The 26,364-nt window shown below is 48.8% G+C and overlaps 15 non-coding genes and 1 pseudogene across 15 annotated transcripts; all 16 read left to right on the top strand.

Annotated features, from left to right (window-relative positions):
* The first annotated feature begins 947 nt into the window (after nucleotides 1–947).
* LOC142696199 (U2 spliceosomal RNA) lies at nucleotides 948–1,138 on the top strand. Its single transcript, XR_012864183.1, has one exon. It is a non-coding gene; the product is annotated as a U2 spliceosomal RNA (small nuclear RNA).
* Nucleotides 1,139–2,442: 1,304 nt separating this feature from the next.
* Nucleotides 2,443–2,633, top strand: LOC142696196 (U2 spliceosomal RNA). Its single transcript, XR_012864182.1, has one exon. It is a non-coding gene; the product is annotated as a U2 spliceosomal RNA (small nuclear RNA).
* A 1,345-nt stretch (nucleotides 2,634–3,978) lies between these two features.
* Nucleotides 3,979–4,169, top strand: LOC142696194 (U2 spliceosomal RNA). Its single transcript, XR_012864180.1, has one exon. It is a non-coding gene; the product is annotated as a U2 spliceosomal RNA (small nuclear RNA).
* Nucleotides 4,170–5,513: 1,344 nt separating this feature from the next.
* On the top strand, nucleotides 5,514–5,704 carry LOC142696193 (U2 spliceosomal RNA). The gene has a single exon (XR_012864179.1). It is a non-coding gene; the product is annotated as a U2 spliceosomal RNA (small nuclear RNA).
* Nucleotides 5,705–7,049: 1,345 nt separating this feature from the next.
* Nucleotides 7,050–7,240, top strand: LOC142696192 (U2 spliceosomal RNA). The gene has a single exon (XR_012864178.1). It is a non-coding gene; the product is annotated as a U2 spliceosomal RNA (small nuclear RNA).
* A 1,291-nt stretch (nucleotides 7,241–8,531) lies between these two features.
* Nucleotides 8,532–8,722, top strand: LOC142696191 (U2 spliceosomal RNA). Its single transcript, XR_012864177.1, has one exon. It is a non-coding gene; the product is annotated as a U2 spliceosomal RNA (small nuclear RNA).
* A 1,352-nt stretch (nucleotides 8,723–10,074) lies between these two features.
* On the top strand, nucleotides 10,075–10,265 carry LOC142696190 (U2 spliceosomal RNA). Its single transcript, XR_012864176.1, has one exon. It is a non-coding gene; the product is annotated as a U2 spliceosomal RNA (small nuclear RNA).
* A 1,349-nt stretch (nucleotides 10,266–11,614) lies between these two features.
* LOC142696207 (U2 spliceosomal RNA) lies at nucleotides 11,615–11,805 on the top strand. The gene has a single exon (XR_012864191.1). It is a non-coding gene; the product is annotated as a U2 spliceosomal RNA (small nuclear RNA).
* Nucleotides 11,806–13,145: 1,340 nt separating this feature from the next.
* On the top strand, nucleotides 13,146–13,336 carry LOC142696189 (U2 spliceosomal RNA). The gene has a single exon (XR_012864175.1). It is a non-coding gene; the product is annotated as a U2 spliceosomal RNA (small nuclear RNA).
* Nucleotides 13,337–14,680: 1,344 nt separating this feature from the next.
* Nucleotides 14,681–14,871, top strand: LOC142696188 (U2 spliceosomal RNA). The gene has a single exon (XR_012864174.1). It is a non-coding gene; the product is annotated as a U2 spliceosomal RNA (small nuclear RNA).
* Nucleotides 14,872–16,215: 1,344 nt separating this feature from the next.
* On the top strand, nucleotides 16,216–16,406 carry LOC142696187 (U2 spliceosomal RNA). Its single transcript, XR_012864173.1, has one exon. It is a non-coding gene; the product is annotated as a U2 spliceosomal RNA (small nuclear RNA).
* Nucleotides 16,407–17,712: 1,306 nt separating this feature from the next.
* Nucleotides 17,713–17,903, top strand: LOC142696185 (U2 spliceosomal RNA). The gene has a single exon (XR_012864172.1). It is a non-coding gene; the product is annotated as a U2 spliceosomal RNA (small nuclear RNA).
* A 1,344-nt stretch (nucleotides 17,904–19,247) lies between these two features.
* Nucleotides 19,248–19,438, top strand: LOC142696184 (U2 spliceosomal RNA). Its single transcript, XR_012864171.1, has one exon. It is a non-coding gene; the product is annotated as a U2 spliceosomal RNA (small nuclear RNA).
* A 1,306-nt stretch (nucleotides 19,439–20,744) lies between these two features.
* LOC142696182 (U2 spliceosomal RNA) lies at nucleotides 20,745–20,935 on the top strand. The gene has a single exon (XR_012864169.1). It is a non-coding gene; the product is annotated as a U2 spliceosomal RNA (small nuclear RNA).
* A 1,344-nt stretch (nucleotides 20,936–22,279) lies between these two features.
* LOC142696181 (U2 spliceosomal RNA) lies at nucleotides 22,280–22,470 on the top strand. The gene has a single exon (XR_012864168.1). It is a non-coding gene; the product is annotated as a U2 spliceosomal RNA (small nuclear RNA).
* A 1,345-nt stretch (nucleotides 22,471–23,815) lies between these two features.
* On the top strand, nucleotides 23,816–23,917 carry LOC142696241 (U2 spliceosomal RNA; annotated as a pseudogene).
* The last annotated feature ends 2,447 nt before the right edge of the window (nucleotides 23,918–26,364 follow it).

Genomic DNA, 26,364 nt, shown 5'->3' with positions numbered 1-26,364 from the left:
GCACCACAGTCAAATAGTGGAGTGGAGTAGGGGGAACAGCAAACAGCCATTAAAGCAGCCCGCCCGCCACAATGGACCTACCTGTGTACACTAGATGGATGTGATGGAATGTACTGTCGTCCCTACATTTCCAAGAAGAAGTAAGAATTGCAGTTGCAACAAACCCTTGCTTGCCTACAAAGAGAGCAGCAATTTGGATTTGTTACTATGTTACCTGGAAGAATAACAAACTGTGCAAGGATGGAGGTTGTAGGAGCAAAGAGAAGTTGTCTGTAAAGTTGGTGGATGCCTATTTTCCATTTTGCAGTCCCTTGTCTCCCTCTTGTGGCCTCCTGGAGGCAAATAAATGTGCAAAAAAAAGACAGCCTGGCGGCCGGCTGTTGCAGTGTTGCCCTCTCAGGCAACACTGAGTGACTGACTGAGCCGCACCGTCTTATATAAAGTTCAGACGGAACTTTGCACGTGTCATAGTGGAGCCCTCAGGATTCCAGAGCCAGCTTTCTGACATCATAATGGGGCCTGCCTCAGAGATAAAAGCCTGGGCCCAGGCAGTGTTGGTCAGTGCTGCTCAGCAGGCAGCACTGGACTGGACTGGACTGGATTACAGCTGATACAAGGTGTGAAGGAACAAGGGGTGGCTGTGGGCATGCACTTGCTGCCGCTGCCAGTGTTTATCTGCATGGCAGGAGGGCATTTGGGCGTTGCCAGGAAGGCGTTTTTATGTAGATTCCTCCTCTTTCAGCACTGCATTGTGGTGCAAGCAAAAGAAGCAAATCCTGTGTAGCTTCCTCTCCGGCCTTTATTCACCTCCCTCCCGCTTAGTAGCTGTAAATGTGTGTGAGCCTGCAGGGCCCCATGGAATTGCCTAGGAGTAGGCTGAATCAATCGCTGCAAGGGGTGAACAGCAGTATGGGACAGGCTCGGGCAAGGCAAGGGCCGCTCGGGTTATCGCTTCTCGGCCTTTTGGCTAAGATCAAGTGTAGTATCTGTTCTTATCAGTTTAATATCTGATACGTCCCCTATCTGGGGACCATATATTAAATGGATTTTTAGAACAGGGAGATGGAAATAGAGCTTGCTCTGTCCACTCCACGCATTGACCTGGTATTGCAGTATTTCCAGGACCGGTGCACCCTTCCCTTATGTGTTGACTAAAATCAGATTCCAAAAGTGCTATTTGTGTTTGCTATTGTTTTTGTCTTTCTGATGGGATCTCCCCTTTTAATCCCATTATTTCAACACCTGTTGGACAATGCATTTGTACAGTCATGTGTGATAATGAGCTCATTTATTAAATGCAATTAATTAATACATTGCCACCTCTTGTTGTGTGTGTGTGTGTGTGTGTGTGTGTGTGTGTGTGTCTTCTGTGTTTCTGTGTTTCCGGCATTTCACATTGGAACAGCTCATTCACCTTCCTTGTCTTCTCTCCGCCCTCCCTTTTAGGTAGGTTAAAGAGCTGCACCTGAGCCAGCCACTGATTGATTGATGCAGCACCACAGTCAAATAGTGGAGTGGAGTAGGGGGAACAGCAAACAGCCATTAAAGCAGCCCGCCCGCCACAATGGACCTACCTGTGTACACTAGATGGATGTGATGGAATGTACTGTCGTCCCTACATTTCCAAGAAGAAGTAAGAATTGCAGTTGCAACAAACCCTTGCTTGCCTACAAAGAGAGCAGCAATTTGGATTTGTTACTATGTTACCTGGAAGAATAACAAACTGTGCAAGGATGGAGGTTGTAGGAGCAAAGAGAAGTTGTCTGTAAAGTTGGTGGATGCCTATTTTCCATTTTGCAGTCCCTTGTCTCCCTCTTGTGGCCTCCTGGAGGCAAATAAATGTGCAAAAAAAAGACAGCCTGGCGGCCGGCTGTTGCAGTGTTGCCCTCTCAGGCAACACTGAGTGACTGACTGAGCCGCACCGTCTTATATAAAGTTCAGACGGAACTTTGCACGTGTCATAGTGGAGCCCTCAGGATTCCAGAGCCAGCTTTCTGACATCATAATGGGGCCTGCCTCAGAGATAGATAAAAGCCTGGGCCCAGGCAGTGTTGGTCAGTGCTGCTCAGCAGGCAGCACTGGACTGGACTGGACTGGATTACAGCTGACAAGGTGTGAAGGAACAAGGGGTGGCTGTGGGCATGCACTTGCTGCCGCTGCCAGTGTTTATCTGCATGGCAGGAGGGCATTTGGGCGTTGCCAGGAAGGCGTTTTTATGTAGATTCCTCCTCTTTCAGCACTGCATTGTGGTGCAAGCAAAAGAAGCAAATCCTGTGTAGCTTCCTCTCCGGCCTTTATTCACCTCCCTCCCGCTTAGTAGCTGTAAATGTGTGTGAGCCTGCAGGGCCCCATGGAATTGCCTAGGAGTAGGCTGAATCAATCGCTGCAAGGGGTGAACAGCAGTATGGGACAGGCTCGGGCAAGGCAAGGGCCGCTCGGGTTATCGCTTCTCGGCCTTTTGGCTAAGATCAAGTGTAGTATCTGTTCTTATCAGTTTAATATCTGATACGTCCCCTATCTGGGGACCATATATTAAATGGATTTTTAGAACAGGGAGATGGAAATAGAGCTTGCTCTGTCCACTCCACGCATTGACCTGGTATTGCAGTATTTCCAGGACCGGTGCACCCTTCCCTTATGTGTTGACTAAAATCAGATTCCAAAAGTGCTATTTGTGTTTGCTATTGTTTTTGTCTTTCTGATGGGATCTCCCCTTTTAATCCCATTATTTCAACACCTGTTGGACAATGCATTTGTACAGTCATGTGTGATAATGAGCTCATTTATTAAATGCAATTAATTAATACATTGCCACCTCTTGTGTGTGTGTGTGTGTGTGTGTGTGTGTGTGTGTGTGTGTGTGTGTGTGTGTGTGTGTGTGTGTGTGTGTGTGTGTGTCTTCTGTGTTTCTGTGTTTCCGGCATTTCACATTGGAACAGCTCATTCACCTTCCTTGTCTTCTCTCCGCCCTCCCTTTTAGGTAGGTTAAAGAGCTGCACCTGAGCCAGCCACTGATTGATTGATGCAGCACCACAGTCAAATAGTGGAGTGGAGTAGGGGGAACAGCAAACAGCCATTAAAGCAGCCCGCCCGCCACAATGGACCTACCTGTGTACACTAGATGGATGTGATGGAATGTACTGTCGTCCCTACATTTCCAAGAAGAAGTAAGAATTGCAGTTGCAACAAACCCTTGCTTGCCTACAAAGAGAGCAGCAATTTGGATTTGTTACTATGTTACCTGGAAGAATAACAAACTGTGCAAGGATGGAGGTTGTAGGAGCAAAGAGAAGTTGTCTGTAAAGTTGGTGGATGCCTATTTTCCATTTTGCAGTCCCTTGTCTCCCTCTTGTGGCCTCCTGGAGGCAAATAAATGTGCAAAAAAAAGACAGCCTGGCGGCCGGCTGTTGCAGTGTTGCCCTCTCAGGCAACACTGAGTGACTGACTGAGCCGCACCGTCTTATATAAAGTTCAGACGGAACTTTGCACGTGTCATAGTGGAGCCCTCAGGATTCCAGAGCCAGCTTTCTGACATCATAATGGGGCCTGCCTCAGAGATAGATAAAAGCCTGGGCCCAGGCAGTGTTGGTCAGTGCTGCTCAGCAGGCAGCACTGGACTGGACTGGACTGGATTACAGCTGATACAAGGTGTGAAGGAACAAGGGGTGGCTGTGGGCATGCACTTGCTGCCGCTGCCAGTGTTTATCTGCATGGCAGGAGGGCATTTGGGCGTTGCCAGGAAGGCGTTTTTATGTAGATTCCTCCTCTTTCAGCACTGCATTGTGGTGCAAGCAAAAGAAGCAAATCCTGTGTAGCTTCCTCTCCGGCCTTTATTCACCTCCCTCCCGCTTAGTAGCTGTAAATGTGTGTGAGCCTGCAGGGCCCCATGGAATTGCCTAGGAGTAGGCTGAATCAATCGCTGCAAGGGGTGAACAGCAGTATGGGACAGGCTCGGGCAAGGCAAGGGCCGCTCGGGTTATCGCTTCTCGGCCTTTTGGCTAAGATCAAGTGTAGTATCTGTTCTTATCAGTTTAATATCTGATACGTCCCCTATCTGGGGACCATATATTAAATGGATTTTTAGAACAGGGAGATGGAAATAGAGCTTGCTCTGTCCACTCCACGCATTGACCTGGTATTGCAGTATTTCCAGGACCGGTGCACCCTTCCCTTATGTGTTGACTAAAATCAGATTCCAAAAGTGCTATTTGTGTTTGCTATTGTTTTTGTCTTTCTGATGGGATCTCCCCTTTTAATCCCATTATTTCAACACCTGTTGGACAATGCATTTGTACAGTCATGTGTGATAATGAGCTCATTTATTAAATGCAATTAATTAATACATTGCCACCTCTTGTTGTGTGTGTGTGTGTGTGTGTGTGTGTGTGTGTGTGTGTGTGTGTGTGTGTGTGTGTGTGTGTGTGTGTGTGTGTCTTCTGTGTTTCTGTGTTTCCGGCATTTCACATTGGAACAGCTCATTCACCTTCCTTGTCTTCTCTCCGCCCTCCCTTTTAGGTAGGTTAAAGAGCTGCACCTGAGCCAGCCACTGATTGATTGATGCAGCACCACAGTCAAATAGTGGAGTGGAGTAGGGGGAACAGCAAACAGCCATTAAAGCAGCCCGCCCGCCACAATGGACCTACCTGTGTACACTAGATGGATGTGATGGAATGTACTGTCGTCCCTACATTTCCAAGAAGAAGTAAGAATTGCAGTTGCAACAAACCCTTGCTTGCCTACAAAGAGAGCAGCAATTTGGATTTGTTACTATGTTACCTGGAAGAATAACAAACTGTGCAAGGATGGAGGTTGTAGGAGCAAAGAGAAGTTGTCTGTAAAGTTGGTGGATGCCTATTTTCCATTTTGCAGTCCCTTGTCTCCCTCTTGTGGCCTCCTGGAGGCAAATAAATGTGCAAAAAAAAGACAGCCTGGCGGCCGGCTGTTGCAGTGTTGCCCTCTCAGGCAACACTGAGTGACTGACTGAGCCGCACCGTCTTATATAAAGTTCAGACGGAACTTTGCACGTGTCATAGTGGAGCCCTCAGGATTCCAGAGCCAGCTTTCTGACATCATAATGGGGCCTGCCTCAGAGATAGATAAAAGCCTGGGCCCAGGCAGTGTTGGTCAGTGCTGCTCAGCAGGCAGCACTGGACTGGACTGGACTGGATTACAGCTGATACAAGGTGTGAAGGAACAAGGGGTGGCTGTGGGCATGCACTTGCTGCCGCTGCCAGTGTTTATCTGCATGGCAGGAGGGCATTTGGGCGTTGCCAGGAAGGCGTTTTTATGTAGATTCCTCCTCTTTCAGCACTGCATTGTGGTGCAAGCAAAAGAAGCAAATCCTGTGTAGCTTCCTCTCCGGCCTTTATTCACCTCCCTCCCGCTTAGTAGCTGTAAATGTGTGTGAGCCTGCAGGGCCCCATGGAATTGCCTAGGAGTAGGCTGAATCAATCGCTGCAAGGGGTGAACAGCAGTATGGGACAGGCTCGGGCAAGGCAAGGGCCGCTCGGGTTATCGCTTCTCGGCCTTTTGGCTAAGATCAAGTGTAGTATCTGTTCTTATCAGTTTAATATCTGATACGTCCCCTATCTGGGGACCATATATTAAATGGATTTTTAGAACAGGGAGATGGAAATAGAGCTTGCTCTGTCCACTCCACGCATTGACCTGGTATTGCAGTATTTCCAGGACCGGTGCACCCTTCCCTTATGTGTTGACTAAAATCAGATTCCAAAAGTGCTATTTGTGTTTGCTATTGTTTTTGTCTTTCTGATGGGATCTCCCCTTTTAATCCCATTATTTCAACACCTGTTGGACAATGCATTTGTACAGTCATGTGTGATAATGAGCTCATTTATTAAATGCAATTAATTAATACATTGCCACCTCTTGTGTGTGTGTGTGTGTGTGTGTGTGTGTGTGTGTGTGTGTGTGTGTGTGTGTGTGTGTGTGTGTGTGTGTGTGTGTGTCTTCTGTGTTTCTGTGTTTCCGGCATTTCACATTGGAACAGCTCATTCACCTTCCTTGTCTTCTCTCCGCCCTCCCTTTTAGGTAGGTTAAAGAGCTGCACCTGAGCCAGCCACTGATTGATTGATGCAGCACCACAGTCAAATAGTGGAGTGGAGTAGGGGGAACAGCAAACAGCCATTAAAGCAGCCCGCCCGCCACAATGGACCTACCTGTGTACACTAGATGGATGTGATGGAATGTACTGTCGTCCCTACATTTCCAAGAAGAAGTAAGAATTGCAGTTGCAACAAACCCTTGCTTGCCTACAAAGAGAGCAGCAATTTGGATTTGTTACTATGTTACCTGGAAGAATAACAAACTGTGCAAGGATGGAGGTTGTAGGAGCAAAGAGAAGTTGTCTGTAAAGTTGGTGGATGCCTATTTTCCATTTTGCAGTCCCTTGTCTCCCTCTTGTGGCCTCCTGGAGGCAAATAAATGTGCAAAAAAAAGACAGCCTGGCGGCCGGCTGTTGCAGTGTTGCCCTCTCAGGCAACACTGAGTGACTGACTGAGCCGCACCGTCTTATATAAAGTTCAGACGGAACTTTGCACGTGTCATAGTGGAGCCCTCAGGATTCCAGAGCCAGCTTTCTGACATCATAATGGGGCCTGCCTCAGAGATAGATAAAAGCCTGGGCCCAGGCAGTGTTGGTCAGTGCTGCTCAGCAGGCAGCACTGGACTGGACTGGACTGGATTACAGCTGATACAAGGTGTGAAGGAACAAGGGGTGGCTGTGGGCATGCACTTGCTGCCGCTGCCAGTGTTTATCTGCATGGCAGGAGGGCATTTGGGCGTTGCCAGGAAGGCGTTTTTATGTAGATTCCTCCTCTTTCAGCACTGCATTGTGGTGCAAGCAAAAGAAGCAAATCCTGTGTAGCTTCCTCTCCGGCCTTTATTCACCTCCCTCCCGCTTAGTAGCTGTAAATGTGTGTGAGCCTGCAGGGCCCCATGGAATTGCCTAGGAGTAGGCTGAATCAATCGCTGCAAGGGGTGAACAGCAGTATGGGACAGGCTCGGGCAAGGCAAGGGCCGCTCGGGTTATCGCTTCTCGGCCTTTTGGCTAAGATCAAGTGTAGTATCTGTTCTTATCAGTTTAATATCTGATACGTCCCCTATCTGGGGACCATATATTAAATGGATTTTTAGAACAGGGAGATGGAAATAGAGCTTGCTCTGTCCACTCCACGCATTGACCTGGTATTGCAGTATTTCCAGGACCGGTGCACCCTTCCCTTATGTGTTGACTAAAATCAGATTCCAAAAGTGCTATTTGTGTTTGCTATTGTTTTTGTCTTTCTGATGGGATCTCCCCTTTTAATCCCATTATTTCAACACCTGTTGGACAATGCATTTGTACAGTCATGTGTGATAATGAGCTCATTTATTAAATGCAATTAATTAATACATTGCCACCTCTTGTTGTGTGTGTGTGTGTGTGTGTGTGTGTGTGTGTGTCTTCTGTGTTTCTGTGTTTCCGGCATTTCACATTGGAACAGCTCATTCACCTTCCTTGTCTTCTCTCCGCCCTCCCTTTTAGGTAGGTTAAAGAGCTGCACCTGAGCCAGCCACTGATTGATTGATGCAGCACCACAGTCAAATAGTGGAGTGGAGTAGGGGGAACAGCAAACAGCCATTAAAGCAGCCCGCCCGCCACAATGGACCTACCTGTGTACACTAGATGGATGTGATGGAATGTACTGTCGTCCCTACATTTCCAAGAAGAAGTAAGAATTGCAGTTGCAACAAACCCTTGCTTGCCTACAAAGAGAGCAGCAATTTGGATTTGTTACTATGTTACCTGGAAGAATAACAAACTGTGCAAGGATGGAGGTTGTAGGAGCAAAGAGAAGTTGTCTGTAAAGTTGGTGGATGCCTATTTTCCATTTTGCAGTCCCTTGTCTCCCTCTTGTGGCCTCCTGGAGGCAAATAAATGTGCAAAAAAAAGACAGCCTGGCGGCCGGCTGTTGCAGTGTTGCCCTCTCAGGCAACACTGAGTGACTGACTGAGCCGCACCGTCTTATATAAAGTTCAGACGGAACTTTGCACGTGTCATAGTGGAGCCCTCAGGATTCCAGAGCCAGCTTTCTGACATCATAATGGGGCCTGCCTCAGAGATAGATAAAAGCCTGGGCCCAGGCAGTGTTGGTCAGTGCTGCTCAGCAGGGACTGGACTGGATTACAGCTGATACAAGGTGTGAAGGAACAAGGGGTGGCTGTGGGCATGCACTTGCTGCCGCTGCCAGTGTTTATCTGCATGGCAGGAGGGCATTTGGGCGTTGCCAGGAAGGCGTTTTTATGTAGATTCCTCCTCTTTCAGCACTGCATTGTGGTGCAAGCAAAAGAAGCAAATCCTGTGTAGCTTCCTCTCCGGCCTTTATTCACCTCCCTCCCGCTTAGTAGCTGTAAATGTGTGTGAGCCTGCAGGGCCCCATGGAATTGCCTAGGAGTAGGCTGAATCAATCGCTGCAAGGGGTGAACAGCAGTATGGGACAGGCTCGGGCAAGGCAAGGGCCGCTCGGGTTATCGCTTCTCGGCCTTTTGGCTAAGATCAAGTGTAGTATCTGTTCTTATCAGTTTAATATCTGATACGTCCCCTATCTGGGGACCATATATTAAATGGATTTTTAGAACAGGGAGATGGAAATAGAGCTTGCTCTGTCCACTCCACGCATTGACCTGGTATTGCAGTATTTCCAGGACCGGTGCACCCTTCCCTTATGTGTTGACTAAAATCAGATTCCAAAAGTGCTATTTGTGTTTGCTATTGTTTTTGTCTTTCTGATGGGATCTCCCCTTTTAATCCCATTATTTCAACACCTGTTGGACAATGCATTTGTACAGTCATGTGTGATAATGAGCTCATTTATTAAATGCAATTAATTAATACATTGCCACCTCTTGTTGTGTGTGTGTGTGTGTGTGTGTGTGTGTGTGTGTGTGTGTGTGTGTGTGTGTGTGTGTGTGTGTGTGTGTGTGTGTGTGTGTCTTCTGTGTTTCTGTGTTTCCGGCATTTCACATTGGAACAGCTCATTCACCTTCCTTGTCTTCTCTCCGCCCTCCCTTTTAGGTAGGTTAAAGAGCTGCACCTGAGCCAGCCACTGATTGATTGATGCAGCACCACAGTCAAATAGTGGAGTGGAGTAGGGGGAACAGCAAACAGCCATTAAAGCAGCCCGCCCGCCACAATGGACCTACCTGTGTACACTAGATGGATGTGATGGAATGTACTGTCGTCCCTACATTTCCAAGAAGAAGTAAGAATTGCAGTTGCAACAAACCCTTGCTTGCCTACAAAGAGAGCAGCAATTTGGATTTGTTACTATGTTACCTGGAAGAATAACAAACTGTGCAAGGATGGAGGTTGTAGGAGCAAAGAGAAGTTGTCTGTAAAGTTGGTGGATGCCTATTTTCCATTTTGCAGTCCCTTGTCTCCCTCTTGTGGCCTCCTGGAGGCAAATAAATGTGCAAAAAAAAGACAGCCTGGCGGCCGGCTGTTGCAGTGTTGCCCTCTCAGGCAACACTGAGTGACTGACTGAGCCGCACCGTCTTATATAAAGTTCAGACGGAACTTTGCACGTGTCATAGTGGAGCCCTCAGGATTCCAGAGCCAGCTTTCTGACATCATAATGGGGCCTGCCTCAGAGATAGATAAAAGCCTGGGCCCAGGCAGTGTTGGTCAGTGCTGCTCAGCAGGCAGCACTGGACTGGACTGGACTGGATTACAGCTGATACAAGGTGTGAAGGAACAAGGGGTGGCTGTGGGCATGCACTTGCTGCCGCTGCCAGTGTTTATCTGCATGGCAGGAGGGCATTTGGGCGTTGCCAGGAAGGCGTTTTTATGTAGATTCCTCCTCTTTCAGCACTGCATTGTGGTGCAAGCAAAAGAAGCAAATCCTGTGTAGCTTCCTCTCCGGCCTTTATTCACCTCCCTCCCGCTTAGTAGCTGTAAATGTGTGTGAGCCTGCAGGGCCCCATGGAATTGCCTAGGAGTAGGCTGAATCAATCGCTGCAAGGGGTGAACAGCAGTATGGGACAGGCTCGGGCAAGGCAAGGGCCGCTCGGGTTATCGCTTCTCGGCCTTTTGGCTAAGATCAAGTGTAGTATCTGTTCTTATCAGTTTAATATCTGATACGTCCCCTATCTGGGGACCATATATTAAATGGATTTTTAGAACAGGGAGATGGAAATAGAGCTTGCTCTGTCCACTCCACGCATTGACCTGGTATTGCAGTATTTCCAGGACCGGTGCACCCTTCCCTTATGTGTTGACTAAAATCAGATTCCAAAAGTGCTATTTGTGTTTGCTATTGTTTTTGTCTTTCTGATGGGATCTCCCCTTTTAATCCCATTATTTCAACACCTGTTGGACAATGCATTTGTACAGTCATGTGTGATAATGAGCTCATTTATTAAATGCAATTAATTAATACATTGCCACCTCTTGTTGTGTGTGTGTGTGTGTGTGTGTGTGTGTGTGTGTGTGTGTGTGTGTGTGTGTGTGTGTGTGTGTGTGTGTGTGTCTTCTGTGTTTCTGTGTTTCCGGCATTTCACATTGGAACAGCTCATTCACCTTCCTTGTCTTCTCTCCGCCCTCCCTTTTAGGTAGGTTAAAGAGCTGCACCTGAGCCAGCCACTGATTGATTGATGCAGCACCACAGTCAAATAGTGGAGTGGAGTAGGGGGAACAGCAAACAGCCATTAAAGCAGCCCGCCCGCCACAATGGACCTACCTGTGTACACTAGATGGATGTGATGGAATGTACTGTCGTCCCTACATTTCCAAGAAGAAGTAAGAATTGCAGTTGCAACAAACCCTTGCTTGCCTACAAAGAGAGCAGCAATTTGGATTTGTTACTATGTTACCTGGAAGAATAACAAACTGTGCAAGGATGGAGGTTGTAGGAGCAAAGAGAAGTTGTCTGTAAAGTTGGTGGATGCCTATTTTCCATTTTGCAGTCCCTTGTCTCCCTCTTGTGGCCTCCTGGAGGCAAATAAATGTGCAAAAAAAAGACAGCCTGGCGGCCGGCTGTTGCAGTGTTGCCCTCTCAGGCAACACTGAGTGACTGACTGAGCCGCACCGTCTTATATAAAGTTCAGACGGAACTTTGCACGTGTCATAGTGGAGCCCTCAGGATTCCAGAGCCAGCTTTCTGACATCATAATGGGGCCTGCCTCAGAGATAGATAAAAGCCTGGGCCCAGGCAGTGTTGGTCAGTGCTGCTCAGCAGGCAGCACTGGACTGGACTGGACTGGATTACAGCTGATACAAGGTGTGAAGGAACAAGGGGTGGCTGTGGGCATGCACTTGCTGCCGCTGCCAGTGTTTATCTGCATGGCAGGAGGGCATTTGGGCGTTGCCAGGAAGGCGTTTTTATGTAGATTCCTCCTCTTTCAGCACTGCATTGTGGTGCAAGCAAAAGAAGCAAATCCTGTGTAGCTTCCTCTCCGGCCTTTATTCACCTCCCTCCCGCTTAGTAGCTGTAAATGTGTGTGAGCCTGCAGGGCCCCATGGAATTGCCTAGGAGTAGGCTGAATCAATCGCTGCAAGGGGTGAACAGCAGTATGGGACAGGCTCGGGCAAGGCAAGGGCCGCTCGGGTTATCGCTTCTCTTCTCGGCCTTTTGGCTAAGATCAAGTGTAGTATCTGTTCTTATCAGTTTAATATCTGATACGTCCCCTATCTGGGGACCATATATTAAATGGATTTTTAGAACAGGGAGATGGAAATAGAGCTTGCTCTGTCCACTCCACGCATTGACCTGGTATTGCAGTATTTCCAGGACCGGTGCACCCTTCCCTTATGTGTTGACTAAAATCAGATTCCAAAAGTGCTATTTGTGTTTGCTATTGTTTTTGTCTTTCTGATGGGATCTCCCCTTTTAATCCCATTATTTCAACACCTGTTGGACAATGCATTTGTACAGTCATGTGTGATAATGAGCTCATTTATTAAATGCAATTAATTAATACATTGCCACCTCTTGTTGTGTGTGTGTGTGTGTGTGTGTGTGTGTGTGTGTGTGTGTGTGTGTGTGTGTGTGTGTGTGTGTGTGTGTCTTCTGTGTTTCTGTGTTTCCGGCATTTCACATTGGAACAGCTCATTCACCTTCCTTGTCTTCTCTCCGCCCTCCCTTTTAGGTAGGTTAAAGAGCTGCACCTGAGCCAGCCACTGATTGATTGATGCAGCACCACAGTCAAATAGTGGAGTGGAGTAGGGGGAACAGCAAACAGCCATTAAAGCAGCCCGCCCGCCACAATGGACCTACCTGTGTACACTAGATGGATGTGATGGAATGTACTGTCGTCCCTACATTTCCAAGAAGAAGTAAGAATTGCAGTTGCAACAAACCCTTGCTTGCCTACAAAGAGAGCAGCAATTTGGATTTGTTACTATGTTACCTGGAAGAATAACAAACTGTGCAAGGATGGAGGTTGTAGGAGCAAAGAGAAGTTGTCTGTAAAGTTGGTGGATGCCTATTTTCCATTTTGCAGTCCCTTGTCTCCCTCTTGTGGCCTCCTGGAGGCAAATAAATGTGCAAAAAAAAGACAGCCTGGCGGCCGGCTGTTGCAGTGTTGCCCTCTCAGGCAACACTGAGTGACTGACTGAGCCGCACCGTCTTATATAAAGTTCAGACGGAACTTTGCACGTGTCATAGTGGAGCCCTCAGGATTCCAGAGCCAGCTTTCTGACATCATAATGGGGCCTGCCTCAGAGATAGATAAAAGCCTGGGCCCAGGCAGTGTTGGTCAGTGCTGCTCAGCAGGCAGCACTGGACTGGACTGGACTGGATTACAGCTGATACAAGGTGTGAAGGAACAAGGGGTGGCTGTGGGCATGCACTTGCTGCCGCTGCCAGTGTTTATCTGCATGGCAGGAGGGCATTTGGGCGTTGCCAGGAAGGCGTTTTTATGTAGATTCCTCCTCTTTCAGCACTGCATTGTGGTGCAAGCAAAAGAAGCAAATCCTGTGTAGCTTCCTCTCCGGCCTTTATTCACCTCCCTCCCGCTTAGTAGCTGTAAATGTGTGTGAGCCTGCAGGGCCCCATGGAATTGCCTAGGAGTAGGCTGAATCAATCGCTGCAAGGGGTGAACAGCAGTATGGGACAGGCTCGGGCAAGGCAAGGGCCGCTCGGGTTATCGCTTCTCGGCCTTTTGGCTAAGATCAAGTGTAGTATCTGTTCTTATCAGTTTAATATCTGATACGTCCCCTATCTGGGGACCATATATTAAATGGATTTTTAGAACAGGGAGATGGAAATAGAGCTTGCTCTGTCCACTCCACGCATTGACCTGGTATTGCAGTATTTCCAGGACCGGTGCACCCTTCCCTTATGTGTTGACTAAAATCAGATTCCAAAAGTGCTATTTGTGTTTGCTATTGTTTTTGTCTTTCTGATGGGATCTCCCCTTTTAATCCCATTATTTCAACACCTGTTGGACAATGCATTTGTACAGTCATGTGTGATAATGAGCTCATTTATTAAATGCAATTAATTAATACATTGCCACCTCTTGTTGTGTGTGTGTGTGTGTGTGTGTGTGTGTGTGTGTGTGTGTGTGTGTGTGTGTGTGTGTGTGTGTGTGTGTGTGTCTTCTGTGTTTCTGTGTTTCCGGCATTTCACATTGGAACAGCTCATTCACCTTCCTTGTCTTCTCTCCGCCCTCCCTTTTAGGTAGGTTAAAGAGCTGCACCTGAGCCAGCCACTGATTGATTGATGCAGCACCACAGTCAAATAGTGGAGTGGAGTAGGGGGAACAGCAAACAGCCATTAAAGCAGCCCGCCCGCCACAATGGACCTACCTGTGTACACTAGATGGATGTGATGGAATGTACTGTCGTCCCTACATTTCCAAGAAGAAGTAAGAATTGCAGTTGCAACAAACCCTTGCTTGCCTACAAAGAGAGCAGCAATTTGGATTTGTTACTATGTTACCTGGAAGAATAACAAACTGTGCAAGGATGGAGGTTGTAGGAGCAAAGAGAAGTTGTCTGTAAAGTTGGTGGATGCCTATTTTCCATTTTGCAGTCCCTTGTCTCCCTCTTGTGGCCTCCTGGAGGCAAATAAATGTGCAAAAAAAAGACAGCCTGGCGGCCGGCTGTTGCAGTGTTGCCCTCTCAGGCAACACTGAGTGACTGACTGAGCCGCACCGTCTTATATAAAGTTCAGACGGAACTTTGCACGTGTCATAGTGGAGCCCTCAGGATTCCAGAGCCAGCTTTCTGACATCATAATGGGGCCTGCCTCAGAGATAGATAAAAGCCTGGGCCCAGGCAGTGTTGGTCAGTGCTGCTCAGCAGGCAGCACTGGACTGGACTGGACTGGATTACAGCTGATACAAGGTGTGAAGGAACAAGGGGTGGCTGTGGGCATGCACTTGCTGCCGCTGCCAGTGTTTATCTGCATGGCAGGAGGGCATTTGGGCGTTGCCAGGAAGGCGTTTTTATGTAGATTCCTCCTCTTTCAGCACTGCATTGTGGTGCAAGCAAAAGAAGCAAATCCTGTGTAGCTTCCTCTCCGGCCTTTATTCACCTCCCTCCCGCTTAGTAGCTGTAAATGTGTGTGAGCCTGCAGGGCCCCATGGAATTGCCTAGGAGTAGGCTGAATCAATCGCTGCAAGGGGTGAACAGCAGTATGGGACAGGCTCGGGCAAGGCAAGGGCCGCTCGGGTTATCGCTTCTCGGCCTTTTGGCTAAGATCAAGTGTAGTATCTGTTCTTATCAGTTTAATATCTGATACGTCCCCTATCTGGGGACCATATATTAAATGGATTTTTAGAACAGGGAGATGGAAATAGAGCTTGCTCTGTCCACTCCACGCATTGACCTGGTATTGCAGTATTTCCAGGACCGGTGCACCCTTCCCTTATGTGTTGACTAAAATCAGATTCCAAAAGTGCTATTTGTGTTTGCTATTGTTTTTGTCTTTCTGATGGGATCTCCCCTTTTAATCCCATTATTTCAACACCTGTTGGACAATGCATTTGTACAGTCATGTGTGATAATGAGCTCATTTATTAAATGCAATTAATTAATACATTGCCACCTCTTGTTGTGTGTGTGTGTGTGTGTGTGTGTGTGTGTGTGTGTGTGTGTGTGTGTGTGTGTGTGTGTGTGTGTGTGTGTGTCTTCTGTGTTTCTGTGTTTCCGGCATTTCACATTGGAACAGCTCATTCACCTTCCTTGTCTTCTCTCCGCCCTCCCTTTTAGGTAGGTTAAAGAGCTGCACCTGAGCCAGCCACTGATTGATTGATGCAGCACCACAGTCAAATAGTGGAGTGGAGTAGGGGGAACAGCAAACAGCCATTAAAGCAGCCCGCCCGCCACAATGGACCTACCTGTGTACACTAGATGGATGTGATGGAATGTACTGTCGTCCCTACATTTCCAAGAAGAAGTAAGAATTGCAGTTGCAACAAACCCTTGCTTGCCTACAAAGAGAGCAGCAATTTGGATTTGTTACTATGTTACCTGGAAGAATAACAAACTGTGCAAGGATGGAGGTTGTAGGAGCAAAGAGAAGTTGTCTGTAAAGTTGGTGGATGCCTATTTTCCATTTTGCAGTCCCTTGTCTCCCTCTTGTGGCCTCCTGGAGGCAAATAAATGTGCAAAAAAAAGACAGCCTGGCGGCCGGCTGTTGCAGTGTTGCCCTCTCAGGCAACACTGAGTGACTGACTGAGCCGCACCGTCTTATATAAAGTTCAGACGGAACTTTGCACGTGTCATAGTGGAGCCCTCAGGATTCCAGAGCCAGCTTTCTGACATCATAATGGGGCCTGCCTCAGAGATAGATAAAAGCCTGGGCCCAGGCAGTGTTGGTCAGTGCTGCTCAGCAGGCAGCACTGGACTGGACTGGACTGGATTACAGCTGATACAAGGTGTGAAGGAACAAGGGGTGGCTGTGGGCATGCACTTGCTGCCGCTGCCAGTGTTTATCTGCATGGCAGGAGGGCATTTGGGCGTTGCCAGGAAGGCGTTTTTATGTAGATTCCTCCTCTTTCAGCACTGCATTGTGGTGCAAGCAAAAGAAGCAAATCCTGTGTAGCTTCCTCTCCGGCCTTTATTCACCTCCCTCCCGCTTAGTAGCTGTAAATGTGTGTGAGCCTGCAGGGCCCCATGGAATTGCCTAGGAGTAGGCTGAATCAATCGCTGCAAGGGGTGAACAGCAGTATGGGACAGGCTCGGGCAAGGCAAGGGCCGCTCGGGTTATCGCTTCTCGGCCTTTTGGCTAAGATCAAGTGTAGTATCTGTTCTTATCAGTTTAATATCTGATACGTCCCCTATCTGGGGACCATATATTAAATGGATTTTTAGAACAGGGAGATGGAAATAGAGCTTGCTCTGTCCACTCCACGCATTGACCTGGTATTGCAGTATTTCCAGGACCGGTGCACCCTTCCCTTATGTGTTGACTAAAATCAGATTCCAAAAGTGCTATTTGTGTTTGCTATTGTTTTTGTCTTTCTGATGGGATCTCCCCTTTTAATCCCATTATTTCAACACCTGTTGGACAATGCATTTGTACAGTCATGTGTGATAATGAGCTCATTTATTAAATGCAATTAATTAATACATTGCCACCTCTTGTTGTGTGTGTGTGTGTGTGTGTGTGTGTGTGTGTGTGTCTTCTGTGTTTCTGTGTTTCCGGCATTTCACATTGGAACAGCTCATTCACCTTCCTTGTCTTCTCTCCGCCCTCCCTTTTAGGTAGGTTAAAGAGCTGCACCTGAGCCAGCCACTGATTGATTGATGCAGCACCACAGTCAAATAGTGGAGTGGAGTAGGGGGAACAGCAAACAGCCATTAAAGCAGCCCGCCCGCCACAATGGACCTACCTGTGTACACTAGATGGATGTGATGGAATGTACTGTCGTCCCTACATTTCCAAGAAGAAGTAAGAATTGCAGTTGCAACAAACCCTTGCTTGCCTACAAAGAGAGCAGCAATTTGGATTTGTTACTATGTTACCTGGAAGAATAACAAACTGTGCAAGGATGGAGGTTGTAGGAGCAAAGAGAAGTTGTCTGTAAAGTTGGTGGATGCCTATTTTCCATTTTGCAGTCCCTTGTCTCCCTCTTGTGGCCTCCTGGAGGCAAATAAATGTGCAAAAAAAAGACAGCCTGGCGGCCGGCTGTTGCAGTGTTGCCCTCTCAGGCAACACTGAGTGACTGACTGAGCCGCACCGTCTTATATAAAGTTCAGACGGAACTTTGCACGTGTCATAGTGGAGCCCTCAGGATTCCAGAGCCAGCTTTCTGACATCATAATGGGGCCTGCCTCAGAGATAGATAAAAGCCTGGGCCCAGGCAGTGTTGGTCAGTGCTGCTCAGCAGGCAGCACTGGACTGGACTGGACTGGATTACAGCTGATACAAGGTGTGAAGGAACAAGGGGTGGCTGTGGGCATGCACTTGCTGCCGCTGCCAGTGTTTATCTGCATGGCAGGAGGGCATTTGGGCGTTGCCAGGAAGGCGTTTTTATGTAGATTCCTCCTCTTTCAGCACTGCATTGTGGTGCAAGCAAAAGAAGCAAATCCTGTGTAGCTTCCTCTCCGGCCTTTATTCACCTCCCTCCCGCTTAGTAGCTGTAAATGTGTGTGAGCCTGCAGGGCCCCATGGAATTGCCTAGGAGTAGGCTGAATCAATCGCTGCAAGGGGTGAACAGCAGTATGGGACAGGCTCGGGCAAGGCAAGGGCCGCTCGGGTTATCGCTTCTCGGCCTTTTGGCTAAGATCAAGTGTAGTATCTGTTCTTATCAGTTTAATATCTGATACGTCCCCTATCTGGGGACCATATATTAAATGGATTTTTAGAACAGGGAGATGGAAATAGAGCTTGCTCTGTCCACTCCACGCATTGACCTGGTATTGCAGTATTTCCAGGACCGGTGCACCCTTCCCTTATGTGTTGACTAAAATCAGATTCCAAAAGTGCTATTTGTGTTTGCTATTGTTTTTGTCTTTCTGATGGGATCTCCCCTTTTAATCCCATTATTTCAACACCTGTTGGACAATGCATTTGTACAGTCATGTGTGATAATGAGCTCATTTATTAAATGCAATTAATTAATACATTGCCACCTCTTGTTGTGTGTGTGTGTGTGTGTGTGTGTGTGTGTGTGTGTGTGTGTGTGTGTGTGTGTGTGTGTGTGTGTGTGTGTGTCTTCTGTGTTTCTGTGTTTCCGGCATTTCACATTGGAACAGCTCATTCACCTTCCTTGTCTTCTCTCCGCCCTCCCTTTTAGGTAGGTTAAAGAGCTGCACCTGAGCCAGCCACTGATTGATTGATGCAGCACCACAGTCAAATAGTGGAGTGGAGTAGGGGGAACAGCAAACAGCCATTAAAGCAGCCCGCCCGCCACAATGGACCTACCTGTGTACACTAGATGGATGTGATGGAATGTACTGTCGTCCCTACATTTCCAAGAAGAAGTAAGAATTGCAGTTGCAACAAACCCTTGCTTGCCTACAAAGAGAGCAGCAATTTGGATTTGTTACTATGTTACCTGGAAGAATAACAAACTGTGCAAGGATGGAGGTTGTAGGAGCAAAGAGAAGTTGTCTGTAAAGTTGGTGGATGCCTATTTTCCATTTTGCAGTCCCTTGTCTCCCTCTTGTGGCCTCCTGGAGGCAAATAAATGTGCAAAAAAAAGACAGCCTGGCGGCCGGCTGTTGCAGTGTTGCCCTCTCAGGCAACACTGAGTGACTGACTGAGCCGCACCGTCTTATATAAAGTTCAGACGGAACTTTGCACGTGTCATAGTGGAGCCCTCAGGATTCCAGAGCCAGCTTTCTGACATCATAATGGGGCCTGCCTCAGAGATAGATAAAAGCCTGGGCCCAGGCAGTGTTGGTCAGTGCTGCTCAGCAGGCAGCACTGGACTGGACTGGACTGGATTACAGCTGATACAAGGTGTGAAGGAACAAGGGGTGGCTGTGGGCATGCACTTGCTGCCGCTGCCAGTGTTTATCTGCATGGCAGGAGGGCATTTGGGCGTTGCCAGGAAGGCGTTTTTATGTAGATTCCTCCTCTTTCAGCACTGCATTGTGGTGCAAGCAAAAGAAGCAAATCCTGTGTAGCTTCCTCTCCGGCCTTTATTCACCTCCCTCCCGCTTAGTAGCTGTAAATGTGTGTGAGCCTGCAGGGCCCCATGGAATTGCCTAGGAGTAGGCTGAATCAATCGCTGCAAGGGGTGAACAGCAGTATGGGACAGGCTCGGGCAAGGCAAGGGCCGCTCGGGTTATCGCTTCTCGGCCTTTTGGCTAAGATCAAGTGTAGTATCTGTTCTTATCAGTTTAATATCTGATACGTCCCCTATCTGGGGACCATATATTAAATGGATTTTTAGAACAGGGAGATGGAAATAGAGCTTGCTCTGTCCACTCCACGCATTGACCTGGTATTGCAGTATTTCCAGGACCGGTGCACCCTTCCCTTATGTGTTGACTAAAATCAGATTCCAAAAGTGCTATTTGTGTTTGCTATTGTTTTTGTCTTTCTGATGGGATCTCCCCTTTTAATCCCATTATTTCAACACCTGTTGGACAATGCATTTGTACAGTCATGTGTGATAATGAGCTCATTTATTAAATGCAATTAATTAATACATTGCCACCTCTTGTTGTGTGTGTGTGTGTGTGTGTGTGTGTGTGTGTGTGTCTTCTGTGTTTCTGTGTTTCCGGCATTTCACATTGGAACAGCTCATTCACCTTCCTTGTCTTCTCTCCGCCCTCCCTTTTAGGTAGGTTAAAGAGCTGCACCTGAGCCAGCCACTGATTGATTGATGCAGCACCACAGTCAAATAGTGGAGTGGAGTAGGGGGAACAGCAAACAGCCATTAAAGCAGCCCGCCCGCCACAATGGACCTACCTGTGTACACTAGATGGATGTGATGGAATGTACTGTCGTCCCTACATTTCCAAGAAGAAGTAAGAATTGCAGTTGCAACAAACCCTTGCTTGCCTACAAAGAGAGCAGCAATTTGGATTTGTTACTATGTTACCTGGAAGAATAACAAACTGTGCAAGGATGGAGGTTGTAGGAGCAAAGAGAAGTTGTCTGTAAAGTTGGTGGATGCCTATTTTCCATTTTGCAGTCCCTTGTCTCCCTCTTGTGGCCTCCTGGAGGCAAATAAATGTGCAAAAAAAAGACAGCCTGGCGGCCGGCTGTTGCAGTGTTGCCCTCTCAGGCAACACTGAGTGACTGACTGAGCCGCACCGTCTTATATAAAGTTCAGACGGAACTTTGCACGTGTCATAGTGGAGCCCTCAGGATTCCAGAGCCAGCTTTCTGACATCATAATGGGGCCTGCCTCAGAGATAGATAAAAGCCTGGGCCCAGGCAGTGTTGGTCAGTGCTGCTCAGCAGGCAGCACTGGACTGGACTGGACTGGATTACAGCTGATACAAGGTGTGAAGGAACAAGGGGTGGCTGTGGGCATGCACTTGCTGCCGCTGCCAGTGTTTATCTGCATGGCAGGAGGGCATTTGGGCGTTGCCAGGAAGGCGTTTTTATGTAGATTCCTCCTCTTTCAGCACTGCATTGTGGTGCAAGCAAAAGAAGCAAATCCTGTGTAGCTTCCTCTCCGGCCTTTATTCACCTCCCTCCCGCTTAGTAGCTGTAAATGTGTGTGAGCCTGCAGGGCCCCATGGAATTGCCTAGGAGTAGGCTGAATCAATCGCTGCAAGGGGTGAACAGCAGTATGGGACAGGCTCGGGCAAGGCAAGGGCCGCTCGGGTTATCGCTTCTCGGCCTTTTGGCTAAGATCAAGTGTAGTATCTGTTCTTATCAGTTTAATATCTGATACGTCCCCTATCTGGGGACCATATATTAAATGGATTTTTAGAACAGGGAGATGGAAATAGAGCTTGCTCTGTCCACTCCACGCATTGACCTGGTATTGCAGTATTTCCAGGACCGGTGCACCCTTCCCTTATGTGTTGACTAAAATCAGATTCCAAAAGTGCTATTTGTGTTTGCTATTGTTTTTGTCTTTCTGATGGGATCTCCCCTTTTAATCCCATTATTTCAACACCTGTTGGACAATGCATTTGTACAGTCATGTGTGATAATGAGCTCATTTATTAAATGCAATTAATTAATACATTGCCACCTCTTGTTGTGTGTGTGTGTGTGTGTGTGTGTGTGTGTGTGTGTGTGTGTGTGTGTGTGTGTGTGTGTGTGTGTGTGTGTGTCTTCTGTGTTTCTGTGTTTCCGGCATTTCACATTGGAACAGCTCATTCACCTTCCTTGTCTTCTCTCCGCCCTCCCTTTTAGGTAGGTTAAAGAGCTGCACCTGAGCCAGCCACTGATTGATTGATGCAGCACCACAGTCAAATAGTGGAGTGGAGTAGGGGGAACAGCAAACAGCCATTAAAGCAGCCCGCCCGCCACAATGGACCTACCTGTGTACACTAGATGGATGTGATGGAATGTACTGTCGTCCCTACATTTCCAAGAAGAAGTAAGAATTGCAGTTGCAACAAACCCTTGCTTGCCTACAAAGAGAGCAGCAATTTGGATTTGTTACTATGTTACCTGGAAGAATAACAAACTGTGCAAGGATGGAGGTTGTAGGAGCAAAGAGAAGTTGTCTGTAAAGTTGGTGGATGCCTATTTTCCATTTTGCAGTCCCTTGTCTCCCTCTTGTGGCCTCCTGGAGGCAAATAAATGTGCAAAAAAAAGACAGCCTGGCGGCCGGCTGTTGCAGTGTTGCCCTCTCAGGCAACACTGAGTGACTGACTGAGCCGCACCGTCTTATATAAAGTTCAGACGGAACTTTGCACGTGTCATAGTGGAGCCCTCAGGATTCCAGAGCCAGCTTTCTGACATCATAATGGGGCCTGCCTCAGAGATAGATAAAAGCCTGGGCCCAGGCAGTGTTGGTCAGTGCTGCTCAGCAGGCAGCACTGGACTGGACTGGACTGGATTACAGCTGATACAAGGTGTGAAGGAACAAGGGGTGGCTGTGGGCATGCACTTGCTGCCGCTGCCAGTGTTTATCTGCATGGCAGGAGGGCATTTGGGCGTTGCCAGGAAGGCGTTTTTATGTAGATTCCTCCTCTTTCAGCACTGCATTGTGGTGCAAGCAAAAGAAGCAAATCCTGTGTAGCTTCCTCTCCGGCCTTTATTCACCTCCCTCCCGCTTAGTAGCTGTAAATGTGTGTGAGCCTGCAGGGCCCCATGGAATTGCCTAGGAGTAGGCTGAATCAATCGCTGCAAGGGGTGAACAGCAGTATGGGACAGGCTCGGGCAAGGCAAGGGCCGCTCGGGTTATCGCTTCTCGGCCTTTTGGCTAAGATCAAGTGTAGTATCTGTTCTTATCAGTTTAATATCTGATACGTCCCCTATCTGGGGACCATATATTAAATGGATTTTTAGAACAGGGAGATGGAAATAGAGCTTGCTCTGTCCACTCCACGCATTGACCTGGTATTGCAGTATTTCCAGGACCGGTGCACCCTTCCCTTATGTGTTGACTAAAATCAGATTCCAAAAGTGCTATTTGTGTTTGCTATTGTTTTTGTCTTTCTGATGGGATCTCCCCTTTTAATCCCATTATTTCAACACCTGTTGGACAATGCATTTGTACAGTCATGTGTGATAATGAGCTCATTTATTAAATGCAATTAATTAATACATTGCCACCTCTTGTGTGTGTGTGTGTGTGTGTGTGTGTGTGTGTGTGTGTGTGTGTGTGTGTGTGTGTGTGTGTGTGTGTGTGTGTGTGTCTTCTGTGTTTCTGTGTTTCCGGCATTTCACATTGGAACAGCTCATTCACCTTCCTTGTCTTCTCTCCGCCCTCCCTTTTAGGTAGGTTAAAGAGCTGCACCTGAGCCAGCCACTGATTGATTGATGCAGCACCACAGTCAAATAGTGGAGTGGAGTAGGGGGAACAGCAAACAGCCATTAAAGCAGCCCGCCCGCCACAATGGACCTACCTGTGTACACTAGATGGATGTGATGGAATGTACTGTCGTCCCTACATTTCCAAGAAGAAGTAAGAATTGCAGTTGCAACAAACCCTTGCTTGCCTACAAAGAGAGCAGCAATTTGGATTTGTTACTATGTTACCTGGAAGAATAACAAACTGTGCAAGGATGGAGGTTGTAGGAGCAAAGAGAAGTTGTCTGTAAAGTTGGTGGATGCCTATTTTCCATTTTGCAGTCCCTTGTCTCCCTCTTGTGGCCTCCTGGAGGCAAATAAATGTGCAAAAAAAAGACAGCCTGGCGGCCGGCTGTTGCAGTGTTGCCCTCTCAGGCAACACTGAGTGACTGACTGAGCCGCACCGTCTTATATAAAGTTCAGACGGAACTTTGCACGTGTCATAGTGGAGCCCTCAGGATTCCAGAGCCAGCTTTCTGACATCATAATGGGGCCTGCCTCAGAGATAGATAAAAGCCTGGGCCCAGGCAGTGTTGGTCAGTGCTGCTCAGCAGGCAGCACTGGACTGGACTGGACTGGATTACAGCTGATACAAGGTGTGAAGGAACAAGGGGTGGCTGTGGGCATGCACTTGCTGCCGCTGCCAGTGTTTATCTGCATGGCAGGAGGGCATTTGGGCGTTGCCAGGAAGGCGTTTTTATGTAGATTCCTCCTCTTTCAGCACTGCATTGTGGTGCAAGCAAAAGAAGCAAATCCTGTGTAGCTTCCTCTCCGGCCTTTATTCACCTCCCTCCCGCTTAGTAGCTGTAAATGTGTGTGAGCCTGCAGGGCCCCATGGAATTGCCTAGGAGTAGGCTGAATCAATCGCTGCAAGGGGTGAACAGCAGTATGGGACAGGCTCGGGCAAGGCAAGGGCCGCTCGGGTTATCGCTTCTCGGCCTTTTGGCTAAGATCAAGTGTAGTATCTGTTCTTATCAGTCCTTGTAAGGATAGATAGCTCGGAGAACCACTGGGGGCTATAAACACTAGCTTAGCGATCCAAGAGCGTTCCAGACGAAGCCGGCGACGAACTGCGGAGAAGAACCAGCGAAGACGACGATCCAGAAGGGAGAAGCCGCCATCGAGGAAGAAGCTCCGGGAGATCGCTGCCGGGAAGAAGAAGGAGAACTTCGGAGAAGAGCCGCTGCTGAAGGGGATCTTCGAAGAAGCTCGGCCGCAGAAGAAGAAGCTCGACGAGGAACCGCTGCGGAAGAAATTTCGTGGAAGAACCTCGGCCAGCAAGGAGAAGATTTGCATAGCTCCGCCCCCTTCGGGAAAGAGCTATCGAAGATCCTCCCCAAGCGACAGGAACAGCTGGAAGAAGCCATGGCCTCAACCAGCAACCCTGCCACCCAGAAGGAGAAGGCTGATGGACCAGGTGAGCCGGCCCAGGCCAGGACATCTCCTCCTGAAGCCTCCTCAAGCGGACAGGCCACCAGGAAGCCGAACCAGGCTGCTCCAACCCTGGAGCCCTGGATGAAGCAGACGGTGGCCCTGAAGCTGAAGGAGGTGGACGGGAGAGTGCCGGACATGACGGAAGAAGTGTTCTGCCAGAAGATGCTCCTGGACCAGGGCTTCGCTAAGCCGGAGACCATCAGCATCCAGGCCTTCATGACCGGGATGTTCTTCGTGACCTTCGCTTCGATCAACATCTGCAGAAGGTACTGGGAGATGGTGAAAGCGGCGAGGCCTGAATCCCCTTTCTCTCGCTTTGTGGGCAACTGCCCTGTCCAAAGAGAGGAAAGGCGGGTGACGGTCTCAATGCGGAACCCACACACCCCCGGCAAAGACATCACCACGCTCCTGAAGCGGTTCTGCACAGTGGTGAGGGAACCCACCCACATCCTGAACGGACTCGGCTTCTGGACTGGCAAGTGGTCGGTAATCGTCCGACTCAACAAGGATTCAAGCGCGGAAGACGGCCTCCAGCACCTGCCCCAGTCATTCTCGCTGGGCAACTCCTACGGCCTCATCTACTACCCGGACATGCCGCAGATCTGCAGGAGATGCAGCAAGAAGGGTCATTCGATGAAGGACTGCAAGGAGGACGCCTGCAAGAACTGCCGGGTAACAGGACACGAGACCAAAGACTGCCCGAAACGGACAATGTGCAACCTCTGCGGACAAGCAGCCCACTCTTACAAGGACTGCCCGAAGAGGGATCGATCCTGGGCAACTGTAGCAGCGAAAGCTCCAGCCAGAGGGAACCCCGCCCCAGCCAGAGCTCCAGCGGCACAGAAGACCGGGAAAAAGAAGGATGGTAAGAAGACGACAGTCCCTCCCCCCCCTCTCCCGGCCCTCCCTCGCCCTACCCTTCCCACCCTCCCTCGCCCGGCCCTCCCCACCCCCCCGTCCCCAACCCCTGTCACCCCCACTGAGGCTCTCACCTTCTCCTACCCACCCATCTCAGTGGTCCTGTCACCTGCACCTCTCCCAACCCAGCCTCCCTTCTCCCCAGCTCCAGCAGCACTAACATCTTCCTCTCCAGCTGCTGGAGTCCTCTCCCTGGAGGATTTTCCCCCTCTTGTCTCCTCAGGTGCCATCCAGAGGAAGAGAAAGGTGAGGGACAGCCCAGCGGCTGAGTCCTCAAAGCGACAAGTCGTGGAAATCTGCGAAGATTCCCTTGCGCAGCAGGAGGAAATGGAGCAGATGGTGGAGGAACTCGTGTCTGAACCTGAGGTCATCGACTTCACAACAGACATCCAGGTGGCTACAATCCTGGAACAATTTTTGTCAGAGGGCCTGCTGGATCTTTCGGACCCACCAAGCGAGGAGGATCCGCCCGACCGGACTGGTAACTAAGGTGTATCGTTTGCACTAACCTTCTTTATTCTCCCCCATGGCTGCTAAACTTAACATCTTTAGCCTCAATGTGAGGAGTGTTAGAGATAGGACTAGATGTCAGATGGTGCTAACTTTTCTTTCCAAGCAGTCGAGTGATATATTTATGCTGCAGGAATGTACTCTCCCCTCTTCCAGGTCATATCATCACCTGGCCAGGCAGTGGACCCATGGCCCGTCCTACTGGTCTGGTGGGGGCGACTGTAAGTCTGCAGGGGTTGCCATCCTGATTAGGGGAAGCGTATTTACTGTTGACTCTGTCCAGGAGCTCGTCTGCGGCCGCTTGTTGGTCGTAGACGGTTCCTGGGCGGGAGAGCCGATTAGGCTCATCAACGTGTACGCTCCCCCTATGAAGGCTGAGCGCCTGGAACTATTCCAGACCCTGCGGACCCAGCTCGCCACCACTAGGGCAGTGGTGATGGCCGGGGACTTCAACTGCCCCATCGAAGAGGATGGACGAAGTTCCGGCACTTCAATCAAGCTGGATGTCAGTTCCAAACTGCTTATCGAGATGGTAACCGAAGCATCCTTGCAGGACGTTGTGGGCTCCATGGGGATCGGCTCTGTGAACTATTCATGGAGCCGACCCGATGGC

This window comes from Rhinoderma darwinii (assembly GCF_050947455.1).
Source record: "Rhinoderma darwinii isolate aRhiDar2 chromosome 5 unlocalized genomic scaffold, aRhiDar2.hap1 SUPER_5_unloc_5, whole genome shotgun sequence".
NCBI classification, from domain to species: Eukaryota; Metazoa; Chordata; class Amphibia; order Anura; family Rhinodermatidae; genus Rhinoderma; species Rhinoderma darwinii.
Note: the sequence above shows the minus strand (reverse complement) of the source record. Positions and strands in the feature narration are given on the sequence as shown.